This window comes from Hyperolius riggenbachi, chromosome 2 (assembly GCF_040937935.1).
Source record: "Hyperolius riggenbachi isolate aHypRig1 chromosome 2, aHypRig1.pri, whole genome shotgun sequence".
NCBI classification, from domain to species: Eukaryota; Metazoa; Chordata; class Amphibia; order Anura; family Hyperoliidae; genus Hyperolius; species Hyperolius riggenbachi.
This window is the reverse complement of record NC_090647.1, coordinates 128,082,531-128,101,111: the sequence shown is the minus strand read 5'-3', so window position 1 is coordinate 128,101,111 and position 18,581 is coordinate 128,082,531. Positions and strand designations below refer to the sequence as shown.

General features: G+C 42.9%; 1 long non-coding RNA gene across 1 annotated transcript in view; it reads left to right on the top strand.

Moving 5' to 3' along the window:
* Positions 1-9,472: 9,472 nt before the first annotated feature.
* Positions 9,473-18,581, top strand: part of LOC137545780 (uncharacterized) — a 107,788-nt gene continuing 98,679 nt past the window's right edge. The window contains exon 1 of the long non-coding RNA XR_011026102.1: positions 9,473-9,554. This is a non-coding gene — a long non-coding RNA (uncharacterized lncRNA). The remainder of the gene's footprint in view (positions 9,555-18,581) is intronic.

Sequence of the window (18,581 nt, the reverse complement as noted above, 5' to 3'; positions counted from 1 at the left end):
TGGCTTCACCCTACGATCCATGATGTGTTTTATTTATGGAAAATGGAACCTTTTAAACTTCAGCTTTGCTATTAAGATATTTCAAGTAGTAAGATGGCTCTCTTACATTGAACACTTAGCCATCTTTTGCTCTTAAGACCTGATATGAGCAGTGACAGCATCCACCTAGTCTTGCGTATGCTTGTTGCAAGGGCTTGCAGTGACCTGGGAGCCCCTGAGGAACTTCTAATGGGAAAAGCCCAACATTTTACCTGCATGCAAGTAATCCCTGTGCCGTGTGCCTTGCTATTGGTTTGTCTCTGTTGTGGGCAGCCAACCTAACCAGTGAAGAATCTTGGGTTGTGGTGATGGGCAGGGATTGCTGCTATGGAGATGAAAGTTGGACCAACACTTTCTTTGTTTTTTTTTTCCTTTTAGGAATACTGTAGGGGGGTCGGGGGAAAATGAGTTGAACTTACCCGGGGCTTCTAATGGTCCCCGGCAGACATCCTGTGCCCGCGCAGCCACTCACCGATGCTCCGGCCCCATCTCCAGTTCACTTCTGGAATTTCAGACTTTAAAGTCTGCAAACCACTGCGCCTGCATTGCCATGTCCTCACTCCCGCTGATGTCACCAGGAGCGTACTGCGCAGGCACAGACCTTACTGGGCCTGCACAGTACACTCCTGCTGACATCAGCGGGAAAGTGGACACGGCAACACAGGCGCAGTGGTTTTCAGACTTGTCTGAAATTCCAGAAGTGAACTGGAGACGGGGCCGGAGCATCAGCGAGTGGCTGCGCAGGCACAGGATGTCTGCTGCGGGGGACCATTAGAAGCCCTGGGTAAGTTCAACTCATTTTCCCCAACCACCACACCCCCCCCCCCCCCCCACCCCTTACAGTATTCCTTTAAAGGTCAGTTTAATATTAATCTGGATAATTGCGGAGCTGTTTTTAAAGGAGCAAACTCCAGGGCTGTTGTCATGTTCACTATTTCATCAGTTACTGACCAAGCTGGTTTAGAATAGGCAATACATAAGTGTAGACTTTTCTAACTTCTAACTTCACTGTTGACATGCTTCTTCAAGCAGCTCACTAGCTGGATTGTAAGGGAAGGATGAGGATGACTGCCCCAAAGCTTGCACCTTCAACAGTTTAGCACCAAGCACATTTCTATTTGCAGGTTAACATCAAAGGATAAATGTTCTTATAAATGTATGAAGTCAGCCTTCTTCCTCCTGAATATTGCAGTTATGGTACATTAGTGATTTTTACCTCCCACCCTAGGAGAACCGAGAACTCCTTGTCCGGTGTTCTCAGATCCCCTCAGGAGAGGAAACTCTTATACATTTGAATTGTATCATGGATAACCTTGGTGTGATTTGTTGTATCTATAACTATATTTATCCTTTAATACTATTTAGATATGCTCTAACTATTAGGGATCAAATTGCTGCTGAAAAATATTTGTTATTTCCATTTCAATACATCATGACATCTGCTCCATGAGACAGTTCCATGTTCTTCCATTACTGTCTTTTCCTACATAGGGGCAGCATAAGCCGTACACTCTCTGAATGCAATAACAGTAAAATGTATGTACCTCTGATTAATGGGTAAGTGTTGCTGTCTATTCAGTGGCATACTGAGTGCTTGTAGAGTGAGTCCATTAATTTTATAAACGCCTCAAACTTATTTCTATATTAATATCTCCAAAATGTTCTTTAAAGGGACACTAAAGATCCTGTGTGCATTAGAGTAACATTTAGAGCAGGAGTGTCCAACTCAGTCATGTAAGGGGACAAAATCTAAAAGACAGTCTAAGCCGCAGGCCAAATTGCTTATTAAGATTTAACTTTTCTTTAACAGTCTCAAAGTGGTGTAATTAGAGTGATTGTGGTGGGCCTGGATCCCCGCTCCTCCCTTTTTTAGAGAAGCACATTGGAGCAGTTTAATATTTACCTGCTCCAGGGCTGCTTTGGGTTTCTTCTACTCTTCCTTGATAAACACATACTCTCTATTCTTGTCACGTGATTGGGAGATGGAGGTATGGAAGGAAGTATAGAGCGTACAGCTGCCAGGAAGAACAGAAGAGAAACAACGTATTGCTGGAGCAGGTAAATCTCCCCGGTCCTGGCTCCATGGGTTCAATCTGACAATGTTTCAATCAGAAACACTGTCATCCTCTGGGTGGGAAGGCAGTGTGTTCTTTTACTGCTTACAATGGTGCATGTTTAAGCTCTCAAGGGCCACATGAAATGGCAAGGAGGGGCCGCATTCGGCACGTGGGCGTTGTGCTTGACACCTGTGAATTCTAACACAAAAAGTTGGCATTGGCTTTTTGGTATCGTGTTTCCTTTATACGTTTGCATCCTATTGTTTTGCAGAGTGAGGTGCTGGCCAGTAGGATGCAGAAATGGAGCATAGAGTTAGCATGAGATAGAACAACATCACAGTTGTGGTGTAGGGCTACTGCGACATATCCTAGGATATTGGAACGGCATCCAAGAAGGGCTATAATGCTACTGGTAAATTAACATATTAGGACAGCATCACCATAATAGTATAGTGTTACTGGGATCTAACCCCATGTTACAATGACATCAAAGTGGTGGTATAGTGCTACCAGGACATAATCCTATATTATAACTGCATTACAGAAGAGTTCTAGTGCTGCCAAGACGTCCCGAGACAGTAGTACAGCATTAGAGAACTAGTATAGTTACCATGACCTGTCCCAGGATAGTAGTACAGCATCACAAAACTAGATAGTGTTACCATGACATGTCTCAGGACAGTAGTACACCATTGCAGAACCAGTATAATGTTAATGTGACATGTCCCAGGACAGTAGCACAGCATCACAAAACTAGATGGTCTTACCGTGACTTGTCCCATGACTGTAGTGTTAGTAGTACAGCATCACAGACATGGTATGGTGTTTAACAGTAGTTGTATAGTGTTAGTGGGACATACTGTAGATCTCTCTTCACTTCCTGATGGGGTAACCACACCGAACTGGACAGCTTAAGAGAGTAAAGCTCAACAGAGAAAATGCAATTTTTAATAATTCCTTACTTTATTTAATATAACACTTGGGCTTGCATCCCACTTAAAGGTTGGTGCAAGTACAAATATTAGGCTCCTATTGCCCAAATCAATGATTCATGACTGTGTTGGGTAAAACCCTACTGTCTCCGCAGGTGTCTCTTGTACTTTTTTCTATTGTTTCTTCTGCCACAGACCATACTGGGAGTTATATAGCTGATTGCTGTTGTATCTTCCCAAAGCCAATGCTTCCTGTTTCCCTTCTCCCTATAGGACTGTACATGCTTCTGGGAAGAGAGCTAAGCAAGCATGACTGTACAGGGGTTGCTGTTAAACCGCTACTTGAAGCAATCATGAGAACACATTTTGGATAACCCTATCTATTCTGTACAAAGTTTAGGAATGACTCTTGTTAGAGGTTTATTAGAATATATTAGAATTTATTAGGTATACTTCAGAATGGCAGTTCCCTTATAGTGTGTAGCATGAATGGTCAGTGAGATTCAAGTAAGTTTTCTGATTCAATTTGTTACGTTAATTTATGCAGTTTGAAAATGGACCTATCAAATACACTCACTACTGTATTTGATTTGTCCATTTTCAAGCTAGATAAAATTGGCATTTGGAATTACTGTATTTGCATGCCACTGACCATCTTTATAGGATACCTGAATTGATTTCCTGTACAAAGAGAGGCTCCAGGCATGAATGGGTAGGAGTCCAAGATGGGTAAGTGTGCCAAGTTGGCTAGGTTGCGCACTACTGCATAAGCACTGGCCTGGTAGTGTGCGTTCTTGATCTCGCTGCTGTGGCTGGGTGCGCTCTGAGCATGCTCACTACGAGCTGTTGCTTGTGTAGAGCGCTACCAGCCATGAGAGCGTGATCAAGAAAGCAGGCCAATGCTTGTGCAGTAGTTCATGACCTGGCCTTGACTTATGGGGGGCTTTTACACCGGTACAAGAAATAATAAATGTGCACACTATAGTTTTAGTGATCATAAGAAACGAGTCCATTATAAATGAATTCTGAATAAACCTGTAAGATGCAGCACATCTGTCTTGATGAAAGTAACATCTATGTTCCAGATCATTGGTGTTGTAGAAATTCCTGAAACGAACGTCAGGCCTTTGATGCTAGTGTCCCTTTGAATGACATAAAGGAGAGTTTTCAGGGATCCAGTTCAGTTCCAGTGTTGTGTATGTGATTGGTTATCTTCTTGTGAAGCCACTTTATTCTTCTGCAGGTCCCTGCTCTTCCAAAGATCTTCTATTTGGTTTATATTTTGTGCTGCTCAGAAGCAACATGCTGTGCATCTGAGTTTATTTAAACTCCATGTACGTGAATGAAGCTTAGACATTCTTCAGCACAGGCTGCACCTGTCTTCAAGAAAGGCCTAATCACTCCATACCGTGTGTTAGCTATTATTATGACTGATATGCTAAAGGGCATTTAACAGTCCATGTCTTTAATACACTGTGGTGCACATGTGGATTTTTTACATATATACTAAAAATAAATGTAGAGTGTAAAAATATTTTGAAGATTTGATTAACTTGATGAGACGAAATAAACCTCATTTATGAAAATCTCCAAATCTGTGTATCGCGTCTTATTTTGAACTGTTGTTTGTTTGGAAGCTGGGGACATAGTTAATTTAGCCACTGGCAGTCAACTGTTCTATTACCATAGAAGATGTCAGTTGTTGGGGTTGGGCATCAGGAATTGGTTAGGTTTAAGAAGTTATTGTTATGGGCAGGGGTGTAACTAGGACCCACCGGACCCCCCTGCAGAAATGCTGAGCAGGGCCCACTGTCGTTTTGGGAGGCTGGATGGTTCACAGCATGAGGGGAAAGCCATGCTGCACATCGGTAGGGAGGGGGACATCCCCCCCCCCCCCACTCTTGCCTCAGGCTCTCCCATCCAGCATCAATATGGCTTCTTTTCCACGGACTGGTAATAGGCAGTGAAATGCCTCTCAAACTCTCAACTGCTCACTGCTGCCTAGTTACTGCTTGCTGAGCACACAGCTCAGCTGTGTGTGTGTGTGTGTGTGTGTGTGTGTCTGTCTCTCTAGGCAGCGGCAGATCCACATACTTTCCTTGCAGTCCAGCGCGGATGTTTCTCTGTAGTGTCTGCTACTTCCTGTTTATACTGGAAGTTGCATCAGAGGCTAGAGAGAACATCCACGATGGAATGCAGGAAGGTTGGATTTAGGGATCAAGAGGGGATCGTTAACATTGGTTTGGGAGGTTAGTTTGATGCCTGGAAGGGATTATCATAAACAAGGGAGGTTATAGTACACCTGAGTTGAGAGAGATAAAGGCTGACATATGTATTACCTTTTAAACAGTGGTTTGCAAGGCTGGCCTGCTGATCCTCGGCTTCTAATACTTTTAGCCATAGACTTTGAACAAGCTTACGCCGGTCAAGTATTTCTGACTGACGTCTGACAAGATCAGCTGCAAGCTTGCTTCAGGTGTGCGATTCAGACACTAACAATATTTTTATAGCGCTTTTCTCCCTGGGGACTCAAAGCGCTATAGCAGCTAAAGAGATGAGCAGGACTGCCAGGCAACTGGTATTTTAAAGAGGAAGTGACATCCATGCTAACCTAGAAATTTAAAAAAACAAAAACCTAGTTCTACTTAGATAAAATGTATTGCACTGTCCATGTTATGATTCCTGTGAATTTTATAAAGGAAAAGCAGAGAAACCTATTCTAGACAGTTTCCATCTTGGTTACCTTTTGAATGAAGCTAATCCTGACATTTCCTCCCTCCCTTAGGCCCCGTTCACACTGCACGCGTTTCCAGCCGCGTTCTGGAAACGTGTGCAGGTGGCCGACACGCACGACAGACATTGCATAGAGTGCACTGTCTGATGTTCACACTGCATGCGTTCTGGACCTGTGCGGTCTGGGAACGCATGCTGCACGCATTTTTTGTAAAAACGCATGGCTGTCCCATTCACTTTTCAGTGATGGAATCAGCCACGCAACGCATACGAACGCGGATGGCGTGTGTTCGTACGCGTTGCGGTCCGCATGCATTGCGGTCCACGTTCTGCAGTCTGAACGGGGCCTCACTCTCCTTGTGCTAATTGTGTATTCATTACCCACCCTCCCAGAGTCTTCAGACACTCCCACTGAGGTCTATATTAGAAAGTGCATTGTCTTAGGTCATTAGGAGGGGGAAATAAAGGGAAGAGGAATATTATAGATAAGGACCCCCTCAGCATGAAACTTGTTTGCTTGTCAATGGCAATTAAAGGGCCAGTGCTCCTAAGGCTTGTGATAACTCCAAACCATACAGCAGAAAAAGTTTCTTGAATGCAGGATTAGCATCTTTATCACTTAATACACTGACCAGTTGCTGTTGAAATGTGATTTTTATGGTAACAGTCCCGCTTTAAAGGAAATCAGGCAGCCTTGGTATATCCCTCAGTTCAAGTTTCATTTGAGTGAGAGGGGGTTTTGCTTTGAGGTCACAGGTAACTGAACGATGGATCACCATACTGCCATCCTAATGAAAGGCTTACTGAAGAAATGTATACTTATTTATAAAGCGCCAACATATTCCTTGGCACTGTACATAGTAAGAAACGAACATGGTGCAAAATAAGACAGACACGGTACACAAAATACAGAATTGGTAATTCTGGGTAAAAAAGACCCAAAAGGGTGAGAGAGCCCTGCCCTATCTAAAAGGAATAAGGGGGGGGGGGGGGGGGGGGAAGGGAGGTGATTTAGTATACAATCACACCTAGAGGCAGTGTGCTTTAGGTTATCTAGTAGGAGTACAACTTGGCCAGAGGACAAAAGGGGAAGGGAACTGACCTAAGGTGGAGCCCAGAAACCATTCTGAACATCAGGGAAAGAAGACATGCAAAAGCAGAGCGGGCACTTCTAATCAAACTTGCACAGTAGACATGTATGTGTTCACAAGTGCTGCTGTAGAAGGGAGTACTGAAAGTAATAGGGATAATGGATTTAACTACACAACATAATCAGAAAGGTTGGGGGGGGGGGGAACTGAAATGGTAGCTTTGAAAAATATCCACCAATCCCGTCATACTAGGCCACAGTTGCCATACAAGTCTCATCCACTAGAGACTTATCCACTGTGAGCACAAACATTTAACACTGGTTGGGGTGCCCATACATGATACAATCTCAATTGTATGTAAAATAATGTTATTTCACAATGGAAATTAAGGGTAATATGCTGCCACCACTGATTTGAAAATTAGGTGAAGCGACCTCAGAAGCTAATTATTCCTAAAAGGAAGAAACTGGTTAATTGCAACCTAACTGGCAAAAGCAACAATTTATAAAAATACAATGTTGGTAGTGTGTCTCAATGTTGAGGACATGCAGTAGATTAGCATGGCCGGCCTTTGACCTGAGCAACCGGAGCGGTCGCTCAGGGCGCAGGCTTCCAGGGGGGGCACACATGATGTGCATTCAACTGGCCCTGGCCACATTTCTACCTGCGGGTCCGTCTGTGGCTGCTGCAAGTGGTAGCTCTGCCCCCTGGCACCGCTGGGTGTGATGGGGCAAAGACTCCAGGAACCTGCCACATCCTCTTGCTGAGTCTATGTGAGCCATGTGTGCCAGTTTCACCGCCCCTCGCTCACAGGCGGTTTGTGCTGCACACTAATCAGAGAGCGACCTGTTTGTCACTCCTGACCATCTTCTGTCCCCAGCTACAAGCAGAAAAGTAAGATTCCCACTACCTCCTGGTTGGGGAAGTGGGGGGTGCCTATATACGCTAAAGCGGGATCTGCTTGTACACTATACATTTGCCTAGCTATATACACTAAAAGGGGGATGTTGTATATACTAAGGAGGGGGAATCTTCCTATGTACACTAAAGGGGGAACTGCCTACATACACTAAAGGGGGGAAATGCCTATATACACTAAAAGGGAGGGACCTGCATCTATATGCATGTGAAGAGGATGAATGGGGAAGCACCAAAATCTTGTTACGCGAAACCTAAGGCCGGCCCTGTAGATTAGTCAGATAAGGGCAAAATAGTAATGATTAAACCGCTAGTTTAACCTCTTCGGGACCAGCACCCTCTGCTCCCTTAAGGACCAGAGGGTGCTGGTCCACTTCAACGAATCGCCGCTAAAATCCGACTGTCACGCCGCAGGCTGCTCTCTCTGCCGTCGGTATGACGGCAGAGCGCTGTGCCGGTCAGGAGCCAATGGAAAAAGGCTCCTGCCCGGCTCACAGTGCTCTGCCGTCATAGAGGCGGCAGGGCAGCATATTGCGGCGGGGGCACACAGTCAATGGGACGTAGAGTTTACATCAGGTCAGAACCGCAGTGCCCCCTGCCCGCCGTAGATTTATACTGCGGCGGTCCGCAGGTAGTTAATTATAAAACTATACACGAAAAAGTGAGCGAGGACACGTGCAGCCAGAGCCATGCAGTGGCCTGCAGCATTAAAGAGAATCCAAACTGGGTCTACAAGGAAAATAAAAATGCTGCCTGATTCATGGGGGTTGCTGGACCAGACAGCTCATTACTTCCTCTCCCTGCCACTCCTATCTGAAGCCATCCATCATTTTGGTGATCTTTTGGGGTCAAAACACTAGAGAGGAAGCAACTGTGCTCTCAGCACTTGACGTGGGGGGAGAGGGGAGTAGGCAGTGGAGAGCCTATTAGAAGGTTCTGATAGGCAGGAAGGGAAGTTTTGCAGGCATCCCTTAGCCCTTCCCCTGTAGTTTGACATTAAGAATGTTGCCAGATTCCAAGGGGGCTAGCGGGTCACAGCAGGCACAGAGATCGGCAATGAGAGGCATATCCTGCAGATGGGAACATGCCTGTCTTTTTTAGGTTTAATAACCTGCCTTGGCCATATGGTGGGGGTGTAAGCAACATCCAGCCTTGTTTCAATTGGAGGAGATAGTGCGCTCCCTTCTCCAGAGGGAGAGATTTTGGCATAATACCTGCTTTTTCCAGTCTCTTAGTGATCAGTCTAATAGGCAAGGGTCTCTGCATCCCATGTCCGTGCTTTTACCGTTATGCGCATGTGCAGTGATTCAGACACAGCCAAGAGCTTGGGGGGGAGAAATTGACTTGCAGCAGAGGAGGATAGGTCAAGAAGGGGGCAGGAGTGTGCGAGCAGTTGTAGTTAATGAAAGCAGGGTGGGGGGGGTCACAGCCTAGTACCTGTTTTTTAAATGGGCCTTAGGCCTAGTAGAACAGGAGTCCCCAACCCCCAGGTCCATGTTCTAGCCTCTTGCCCCCACCTCCCCACCCTGCTTTTACCTTAGCTGGTGGCCGCTTTCTCTTATATTCCCCTCTCCTCCTGCATGTTATTTTGCTTCACAGCAGCGTGCCCCACGGCTGCTGTGATGAGGCAGAATAGGAGAGTGGCTTCCTGTAGTGGCGATGTGTATCACTGTTACCAGGGGAACCGCTCTCCTGCCTCATCACAACAGCCACAGGGCCCACTGCTGTGAAGCAAACCATGCAGGAGGAGAGGGAAATATAAGAGAAAGCGGCCGCCAGCTAAGGTAACAGCAGTGGTGGGGCGTATGCTGGGGCAACTATACTGGTCACTTTGATACTAATTACACTGAGGTAACTAGACTCCCTATACTGGGGCAATTATGCTTGCTATGCCACCACACATGACACTGCTCAGTGCACTAGCCCACGTCCAGTATTTCCAGTAATTACAAGCAAATAGCAATACAAAGGCCTTTCATGTTTTATATGAGGAATATTAAATTTACAGGGAACAGTTCTCACTGTGGTCATTACTAAGGAGGACTGTGCCCAGCATACAGAAACAATCTTCACTGCTTCTAGTACTGACTGGAATCTGTTCAGAATGATAGAAAGCAGAAATCTAGCATCAAATTTGTGCAAATAATCAGCTGAAGGTTCATCTCTCTGGGATAGTTCACATTGGGGCGATTGGTCAGCGCTTTGCTAATCACCAACAATCAGCAAAGCGCTGCTTCAATTTATCCCAATTGATTCATTCACACTGTAGGTCACGCTTTCAATTAATCACAAACACACTGCATGCAGCGTTTTGGGGCAAATGCTCCGATTCTTGTTCTATTGAACAGGAATCACAAGATTTTTGCCTGCAAAGCGTGAATTGACCCTCTGCCATGCAATATAAAGTAAACAATTTACAGCCAGGTTACAGTTCATCTCTGCCTCCCCTGACACAAAATAGCTGGTAAATTTCTCCCCAAACAGGCTGTGCTGAGAGACCACTAAAGCATTTTAGTGTTGCTAGCTAACCACTTCCCTACGAAGCAGTTCTCTCCCCCCTACCTGAGCAATTTTCACCTTTCAGCACTCCTCCCATTCATTTGCCAGTCATTTATTGATCACAAAGAATTGATCAATAGCTTCCTTCCTCCTTCTCCCCCCCCCCCCCCCCCCACCAGCGATTAGGCTGTGTGTGGTACATTACACTAAGAATTATTTTATTTTAATGGGTAAACAATTTTTTTAAATTTTCAAGCATTCTAGTTCTAAAGTTTTAAAGTCCCTACGGAAGCTATTGCAAATACCTTCTGTTTTATGTTTCAATAATTTTTATTGAACAGTTTTTGAAAATTTTTAACAACATCAGACTTATAAATAAGTCTTATATATCTTACATAACATAATATATTACATATATAATCATATATAAAACAGAATCTCTTGTTATAGGTGTACAAAGTTAGTATACATACAAGCCTGGTTAAGCTATATTTCTACAACTCTATTTTGTATGCAGTCCATAACACCATAGTACAATATTTTCCTTAAATGGACTCAGCTCAACCTGGGAAATGGGGGAATAAAACCACCCTACAGAGATCCCAGGGAGCCGAGCCATTTTTCTATAAACAAAGTGTCTAGCTGCCAATCTTATCCACCCCACTAGATGGTTGACCAGCAACCATCCAGACAGGTTTCTAGGTTAGATTTTAGTGTGAATTAGGCAGCAGGACAGGTGAACTAGGCTACAAAAGATAACAACCTTACAAAATCTACAACATTGTTTTATACTAAACAGTATTCCTTATTATACTTTATTAATAAAGATAGTGAAAACTTAACATAACTTATTCTTCGTTTTTTTTTTTTTTTTCTATTATTATTCTCCATAAACTCAGTATTACAAGAAAACCTAAACCTGAATCATTTGTTAGTATTGTATCAGAGTGAGTTAGAACCAAAATAAGATTTCTATTTTATTTTTCTCGTTATCTCTATAAATATGAGAGGAAGAGAACAGAAGTCTTGCATCTATTTATCTCCATATCAGCATACCTTATGTTATTAATAATCAAAAATTTCCGTCTCTGGGTAGATTAAAGACCAGTACTCTATCTTTCTCATAAAGGGTTCAAGGACCCCTGTATTCATTGCCCATTTCTTTTCTGCCGATAGATTAAAATTGACTCTCTTAATGATTTCCTCAGCACCAGGTACATATTTAGTTTTCCAATTTTCAGCTAGTAGGGTTCTTATAGTTACAAAAATATGGTTGTATAGTATACGTTCTTTTGGTGGTATATCTATAATATCTAGATGTAATAGGGCCATTTTTGGTGGGATGTGGGATAGGCTTACTGGTAGTTTTTTTAATATTAGCTCAATTTCTTTCCACATTTTTTGTAGTTTGGGACATTCCCAGTAAATATGTTCCAAGGTGCCTTCATCTCCACATCCCCTCCAACATAAAGGTGAGACATTGGAGTCAAACTTGGAGATTTTACTCGGAGTCAGGTACCATCTCCATAGCATCTTAAGTAAATTCTCATGATGTGATATACAATGAGAAGCTTTTTTCAGAGATCTCATAGATTTCTCCCAATCTTCCCTTTCTATGTCTTCCTTGAAATATTGTTGCCATTTTGTGAGCTGCCATTGAGGTGAGCCTCCCTTATTTGTCAGCAGGGTTCTGTAAAATATTGCAGTACCTTTCAGATGCTGTTGGTCTGGGGATAAAAGTTTAGCTATGAGTGGAGGAAGTAATATTGGAGTGGGGAAGTGATATTTAAAAAAATTTCTGAATTTTTAGATATTTATATTCTTCTGACCTTGGAATGTCATATTCTCGTACAATATCTTGAAATGCTTTCATCTTTGAGTCCTGGAGTAGTTTATCTACGGTCGTTATTCCTTTCTCTACCCAATTTTCTATAGAGATCTTTTTTATTACATTGTGGATATTACCCAATGGGATAGGTATTTGCTTGGTGGATATAGGATTCTTTGTGCATCTTTGAGTAAAATCCTTCCAAATCTTGATAGTATTAGCTGTAATGGGGTTGGGAATTTTTAATGTTGATTTCCACAGAAGTTTGGTTTCCAATAAACTTTTATAAGGGACAATAGGATGTTGTAATTGTTCTAGTGTTACCCATTGTTTGTTACTTTCAATCCAAATCTCTCTAGATTGCTCTAAAATAGTTGCTCTATAGTATAGACCAATATCTGGTACTCCAAGGCCCAAGTCAGAAGCATGTAAGGTTAGTATGTCATACGAGAATCTGGGTGATTTGTTACATATTACAAATTTGTTGATCATTTTTTGTATAGGGGTAAAGAATTTCTGGGGTACTTTAACAGGAAGGTTTCTAAATAAATATAATAGTCTAGGGAGGATCATCATTTTTACAGCTGCAACTCTCCCTAGCCATGAAAATTCTAATTTTGCTAATAAATCTAATTGGGTTTTAAGCCCATATATCCAGGGTTCATAATTTGTTTTATAAATTTGGCCAATGGTGGGTGTGATGTAGATACCTAAATATTTAAATGCTTTTTCTGTCCATGAGTATTGGGATATTTTTTTAAGAGAGTTTATTGAGTTGGTATCTAAATTACAGGGAAGGATCACAGTTTATTTTTATTTAGTTTGTAATATGAGACCTCTGAAAAAAGGTTGAGCTCTAATTCTAAATTCCTTAATGATATTGGGATCCTGAAGATATAGCAATATGTCATCCGCATATAAACCTAACTTCGTCTCCTGATCTCCAATCTTGACTCCTTTTATTAATTTATTGTCTCTAATTTTTTGAGCAAGTGGCTCCAGTGTTAAGATAAAAATTGATGGTGATAAGGGGCAGCCTTGTCTTGTACCGTTAGTGATGTTGAATGGATCAGAAAGAGAGCCTGAAGAGATTACTCTAGCTGAAGGCTTGGTATAGAAGGCCATTATGGCTTGGTGTAAAAAACCATCACAACCAAATTTATTTAGTACAGTGGATAAATATGTCCAGTTTACTCTATCAAAGGCCTTCTCTGCGTCCAAAGAGACTAACAGAGAAGGCCTTTTATTACATTCTAGCTCGTGTAGTATTGCCAAAACTTTTCTAGTAGCATCACTGGTCATTCTATTTCTAACGAATCCTACCTGATCTAAGTGAATTAGTTTCGGAATTAGGGGGTCTATTCTATTGGCTATTATTTTTGCATAAATTTTTAAATCGACATTTAATAAAGAGATGGGCCTGTAACTACTGGGATCAGTTAAATCTTTGTCTTCTTTTGGTATTAGTGAAATTACAGCTTCTAATGATTCTTTAGGGAAGGTACCTAATTTAGCTACTTCGTTATATAGATCTGTTAAGGGGGCTTTCAGCAGATTCATATGTTTCATATAATATTCACCTAGGAAACCATCTATACCTGGGGATTTATTTCTTTTAAGGGATTTGATTGCTCTTTCAACCTCATTCATTTGGAAGGGGATATTAATTTGTTTTTTTTTCAAATTCATCCAGTGTGGGAAGATCCACACTATCTAAGTACTTTTTAATTTCTATTTGAGTGGGTTGGTGTACTTCTGAATCTTGTTTCAGGTTGTATAGAGATTCATAATAGGTTGCCAAAGCATCTACAATTTCTTTTGGGTGATGCACTGTTAAATTTTTCTTTGGATGTTTTATTTTTTGAATTCTATGAGCTATTCTTCGTCCCTTAATCTTCCTTGCCATAATTTTACCGGCCTTATCCCTATCTGAGTACCAATTTTCTTTCATAATACATTGCCACTTATCATATTGGCAGTGTAGCATTTCACTAAGTTCCTTTCTCTTTTCTTCTACTTTAGGTATTAGGGTCACTTCCTTTTTATCGAATATGGCCTTCTCCATAGTTTTGATTTCTTTTAAGATATTATTGTATTTTTCCTCTCTTTTTCTTTTTTCTATGGAGCCTTGTTGTATAAATACTCCTCTTATAAATGCCTTATGGGCATTCCATATAGTAGCTTTCGATACGTCCTTACTATTGTTTAGCTCAAAGTATTCTTCTATTTTTTGTTTAATTTGTGGGGCTGATTGTTCTGAGTATAAGATATATTTATTCATTTTCCATGTATAAGTAGGGGGTGGGGAGCCTAACACTTGTAATTCAAATATTATAGGGGAATGATCTGACCACGTTCTTGTATTAATATTAATTTTTTTAATCAAAGGGAGTGTGAATTTATCTGTGAACAAGTAGTCTATTCTATTATAAGATTTGAAAACCGGTGAATAATGAGTGTAGTCAGTCTCTCCTGGATGCAGACATCTCCAGGCATCATATAACTCATGATTCATAAGGGTAGGTCGTAAGGTAGAGGGAAATTTTTTCTTCTGATATGAGCAATCTATCAATGGGTCAACTACTAAATTAAAATCACCTGTAATTAATAAATTACCTTTGGACATTTTATCAATTTTTTTAAATTTCTTATTCAAAAATCTAATTTGGCCACTATTTGGGACATATATGTTGACTATTGTATACAGTTGAGTATCTATTTTCCCAACCAAAACAATCATTCTACCATCTTTGCTACTGAATGATTCTTGCAATTCAAATCCTATTGAATCTTTTATTGCTATACATACCCCTGCCTTTTTCTTTGTTTTTAGTGTAGAGTGAAATATAGTAGAAAACTGATATAATTTAAACTTGGCAGACCCCTCTTTATTAAGATGGGTCTCCTGCAAGCACATCACATCAGCTCCCTCGTCTTTACTTAGTTTTTGGGTCAGGTATCTCTTTCTGTGCGAGTTCAGCCCTCTCACATTTAGAGATACAATTTTAATGGTTCTGGACATACATACAAAAAATAATGCACTTACATTTGGTGGTAATCAAGGTTCTAATTGATGTGTTCATGGTATCTTGTTTAGTTTTCTTGGAGAAAATACAGTCATAAGCATATACTAAAAAGGTGGGAGAAAAAGAAGTTAATGCATGCAATACTGAAAAATGGGCCTTTTTGCGTATTTTTTTACGTCTCTGCGATAAGCAGTAAAAAGATTGTTGCAGACTCAAAGATGGAAAAAAATGACATATTTTTTGCTATAAAATATAAAATTTCAGTTAAATCAGTGAAATATGCATAAACAGGTATAAAGAATCTAAAAAGTCTAGATTTCGCCAAAATATTAGAAATAGTGTCCTCATCAAAAACAGTCCAACCTAGAGGAAAAAACAAAAACAACAACAAAAACAACATAATATAAAACAAACAAGAAAAACTGATGACCTATCCAGGTCATAGCATCAGAAACTTAGCCCACAGCCGTGGGCTATATGTGTGAACAATTCTCCTCCTCCTCAAGATGGTATCCGGGAAGAATAAAAAGAAAGTATGGAGAAGAGTTCTCTGGGGGGGAAAGTTTGTGAAAAAAGAACACTGAGTATCCCATCATGTTTCAAGTGTCTTTTGCTTCGGCAACAGAGGATTTTCCAGCTTCCTCCTTGTCATCAGCTGCAGGAGTGGTGTCCATAGATTGGATATATGGTCTGTGCTTTGGAGCCGAGATCTGTATGTTCCAGTTCGCAATCTTGTCCAGGCCTTCTTGAGGTGTATGAAATATATATCTGGTTCCTTGTCTTGTTACTCTCAGTTTTGTGGGGAAGCCCCATGAGTATTCTATTTTGTTGGCTCTTAAAGTAGTGGTAACAGTAGAAAAAGCTCTTCTTGCTTTAAGAGTATTTTGTGACAAGTCTGAGTATAGGATTAGATCTTGGTATGGTTTAGGCAGTCTCTGGCCTTTTCTAGTAGTGTCCAAGAAAGCTTCTTTAATATGGTAGTAATGTACCTGCATGATCACATCTCTTGGTACATTTGGGCCTAGGTGAGCAGGCTTAGGCAGCCTGTGTACTCTGTCCACGATTCTATCAATGTCAGAAGATGTTGGCAGAGTTGTTTTTAACACGTCTCCCACATAGTCTCTAAGTTGACTTGTAGTTACATTTTCAGGAATTCCTCTCAACTGGATATTGTTTCTCCTGTTTCTATCTTCCGCATCTGTCTGTTTTTCCTTTAGTTCCTTTACTTCCACAACTAAGGCTTCATGAGAGTCTACCAGCTCGTTGTATGCCACTGTAACCACCTTCAGTTTCTCTTCTAACCCCAAGACCCTTTTGTCTGTTTTAATGGCAATAGTTGTCATAGCTTCTGTCATTGCCTGCATGTCACATTGCCAAGCTGATCTAAAAGTTTGCATTAGACCCTTCATCATTGCTAGTGTGAGTGGCTGGTCAGTTTCAGGAATGTCAAGGAATGGGTCTGTATAGCTGGTGGCTGGGGATGATGTAATTACAGCTTGGCCTGCCTTATTTCGTATATTTTCCGGATTTCGTATATTTTCCGGATTCCGTATATTTTCCGTATTATTTTCCGTATCGGCGGCATGCTTCAGCGGGCTTCTGCTTCTAAAAGCTGGGGACTCTGGGGTACTGAGGAAGGAGCTTCTGGGTGGCAAGGTGGAGTGGATGGGAGACATTTCGCCATGTCTGAGGGCATCATACCTTCCTGGATGTGCTGGAATCCGTGATGCTGCATCATGGTGTCCCCTGTCCTCATGGCGGGCGCCATCTTGCCCTTCTTCAAAAAGATCAGTCTTCTTGGCCTTGGAGCATAAGTTTTCCTCCTGGGCTGCACTCTGGTCCACTCCGGGGAGTCTCTGTAACGATCCTCTGCCATTTTTAGCGGTGGATGGGTGCAGGGCCGAGCCTGGGCGGGTGCTGCGGGTGCAAGGCACCCAGGCGCCTGCCTCTGAGAGGCGCCGCCCGGCCGCCGCTCTCCCCCTGTGGCCGCCGCTCGCTCGCTCCCTCCCTCCCTCCCTCTAGCCGCCGGCGCCGCGTCAGACCTCGATCAGGCGGGCGGGCGCTAGGACCTAGCACGCCGCACTGATATGCGGAAGTGACATCACTTCCGCATATAGAGCGGGTGCGCCTGGCGCCTTCTTACTGGTCGGGTCGCCCGCTGATTGAGGTCTGAAGCTGCTGCAAGGTGAGGAGGGAGCGGCGGCGGCAGAGGCAGCAGCGGCGGGAGGGGAGGATTGGGTGCGCTCCTGTCACTACCTAAACGGGGACCCTATACCCCCTGGCTACCTATCCTGGGCACATATTACCCCCTGGCTACCTATCCTGGGCACATATTACCCCCTGGCTACCTATCCCGGGCACATATTACCCCCTGGCTACCTATCCCGGGCACATATTACCCCCTGGCTACCTATCCCGGGCACATATTACCCCCTGGCTACCTATCCCGGGCACATATTACCCCCTGGCTACCTATCCCGGGCACATATTACCCCCTGGCTACCTATCCCGGGCACATATTACCCCCTGGCTACCTATCCCGGGCACATATTACCCCCTGGCTACCTATCCCGGGCACATATTACCCCCTGGCTACCTATCCCGGGCACATATTACCCCCTGGCTACCTATCCCGGGCACATATTACCCCCTGGCTACCTATCCCGGGCACATATTACCCCCTGGCTACCTATCCCGGGCACATATACCCCCTGGCTACCTATCCCGGGCACATATACCCCCTGGCTACATATCCTGGGGACACTGGCTGTTTGTCATTATGTGCATTTGCTGGTGAAAAGCAGTCTCTTGTTATGTGAATTTGCTGGTGAAAAGCAGTCTCTTGTTATGTGCATTTGCTGGTGAAAAACAGTCTCTTGTTATGTGCATTTGCTGGTGAAAAGCAGTCTCTTGTTATGTGCATTTGCTGGTGAAAAGCAGTCTCTCGTTATGTGCATTTACATGGGGAAAAGCAGTCTCTCGTTATGTGCATTTACATGGGGAAAAGCAGTCTCTCGTTATGTGCATTTACATGGGGAAAAGCAGTCTCTCGTTATGTGCATTTACATGGGGAAAAGCTGTCTCTTATGTGCATTTAGTGGGGAATTTTTGTCAGTAAATTTTTAGGTATTTGTCAGTAAAAAATAACGTGAAAGGTTGGCAACACTGGCAGGCTGTGTGGCGCAACGGGAAAGATACAGGCAGCCCACCTTGGGCTTGGCAGGGGGGAGGAGCCGATGTCAGCGAGCGAGAGTAGGGTGGCCGCAGGCAGCCATAAATACGCAGTGTGTGACTGCCTCGCACTCGCAGAGCCTCTCAGCCTGAGTCAGTCCAGAGACTAGCAGACTGTCACTCGCAGGAAGCCAAAGCCAGCCAGGAGCAAGCCCATGGAAGAGGGGTAGGAATGGGGTATCACATGCATGCGTAAAGAGGTGGAAGGTGTGGGTGTGATTAGGAAG